This window comes from Triticum urartu, chromosome 2 (genome assembly GCF_003073215.2).
Source record: "Triticum urartu cultivar G1812 chromosome 2, Tu2.1, whole genome shotgun sequence".
In the NCBI taxonomy this organism is placed as follows: domain Eukaryota; kingdom Viridiplantae; phylum Streptophyta; class Magnoliopsida; order Poales; family Poaceae; genus Triticum; species Triticum urartu.
Genome location: NC_053023.1, coordinates 723867602 through 723869788, shown reverse-complemented (window position 1 = coordinate 723869788; position 2187 = coordinate 723867602). Strand labels below are relative to the sequence as shown.

The following is a 2187-nucleotide window of genomic DNA, read 5'->3' as shown; positions in this document are numbered from 1 at the left end:
TATGCGCGCGAGGTGGTCTCCCGTTTTGCTTCGTGCGACCCGGTCGTACCAGATTTTTTTCGAGCGGGGAGGCGGACCCCGGCCGGGGAGGCTCAACCGCGAACGTCGCTCCTCCCGACGCCACGGGCGGCGACGACTCCGTTCCGGCCAGCAGCCCCCTCGACTCCTCCCTCCTCTCCCCGTTGCCGGTAGCCTCCGGCGGGCAAAGCCCGCTCGGAGCCGGCAGCGGCGGGACCCGTTCTCTCCGCCTCGTGGGGGCCGCCACGGGGATCTCGCAGCTGAAGATGCCCGGCGCGGTAGGGTTTGCGGCCTTGCCTACGGTGGTGCTGCCGGCGGCGTGGGTGTCTACGGTGGGTGGATATGCGGCGGTGGCGGCAGCCGATGCGGGGGCTCGATGCTCCAGATCGGGCCGGTGTTGTCAGTGGCAGTGGAGGCTTCATTGTGGTTGGCTGCGTGTGTGCCCATTCTGGTCACAGCTGGCCGGCTGGGCTCGGCTGCGGTGGCTTTGGCGAGCGGTGTGCGACTCCGGGGATGGACGACGGCGGTGCGGCAGAGCTCGCGTTTGGTGGTTGGTTCGGGGCGGCCATTGCATCAGGGGAGGTGGTGAGGGCATCGGTGGTCATCAGAGAGGAGGCGTCGGCTTCAGGTTGCCCTGCCGTCGCTCTGTGTCGTTGTCGCCCTCGCCGCCGCCTGCCTGGCCAGTCTACTGCGTCGCACAGGACACCATGTTCTGGCCGCTCTTCGTCCTAAGACACAACTGGTGCGTCTCCGGCTTGTGAGCTCGCCATCTCTCTCTCCGTGGATGGTTGCTGCCGCAGCGGCCTTGTGAGCTTCCAACAACGCCAAACTGAACAGCGTCAACAGACACATCCTCCACTCCTCCGGATTAGCCATTGGACGCACCACCAGAACCATGGCCACATTGAGAAGGACGAGTCCTGGTATCCGGTACGTGGGCTACATAGATTCCAAATTTGTGGCTGCTCACTTTGCTCATGTTCTTGAGGAATTTGATTAACCTGGTGTCATCTTGTTTTGAATCAATTGTTGCTGCAAATTTCAGCTTCCCCAGAAGCTGTATAGGAGCCTGGACAGTGCCACCCGGAAGCTTCGATTTGCGCTACCGTTCCCAATACTCGTGTACCCATTCTACTTGGTGATGCCAAATAAGCCAACATGATCTTTGATTGTGCTTGCTTCTGCAGATTAATTTTTGTTCATGAGGTCACATATGCTTGGTAATGTGATTGCTGACTGTACTGTTTCTATTCAACCTGTCCAGTGGTCGAGCAGTCCAGGGAAGTCAAGATCGCAGTTACACCCGTGCAGTGATTTGTTCCAGCTGAATGAGAAGACGGATGTGATGGCTTGCCATGGCTGACCTCCTCGCTGGGCTCACCGTTGTGATAAGGCCTTTTTAGATACTCAAGCTATACGTCGTCCCCTACTGGGCATGTGTGTGTAGTATCTGCTCTTGTTGCATTTGTAGCCTTACTTCCTGCCCAAAGTTCTGATATGAATTTTCCTGCAGATTTTTGCTATGTGGCTGGACTTTTGTCACCTACCTGCACCACCGCGGCCACAATGACAAGCTTTCGTGGTATCGCGGAAAGTAAAATTAATAGAGCTACTATCTCTGGAATTGCAAGTTAGATTGCTTAATCTGCATAACATTGTGTCAAAACTAATGTGTTCATTATTATTTCTTCCGCTTAGTGTCTATTGTTCAGCAGTATAGCTCAGCCCAATATCTAAAAGCCATAATAATGTATAGAGCATACGTGTGTTGATTAGGATACGGTGTGACGTTTGTATAATTGTTTATTGAAGATAACTCTTTAAGTTGTCGGAGTTGACCACGGCCCATATCAAATAAAACTTAGGATTGAACAGTTTGAGTAAACATTGTACCATATTTTAGCATCAGTTTGCTTCTTTACTAGCTGAAAGTGTTTTTTTTCTTGGCAAGCATAAAAAGGTGAAGTTACCGTATTTTAGCATTCAAATCAGACTTAATTTCCTGATGCCACTACACTGTAAGAAATCATGCATGGTACTGGTAATGTAGATCAATAAGGCTTGTGTCCACAAGTAGAGGCATGTGCACAATGTGAACAAGAACCAAAACTTGTTACATAAATAATTATAGGTGCAGTTTGCTTTAAACTCAAGAAGCTAGCAAACTAA

At 51.9% G+C, this 2187-nt stretch overlaps 1 pseudogene; it reads left to right on the top strand.

Moving 5' to 3' along the window:
* The first annotated feature begins 381 nt into the window (after nt 1-381).
* Nucleotides 382-1653, top strand: LOC125538226 (annotated as a pseudogene).
* Nucleotides 1654-2187: the final 534 nt, after the last annotated feature.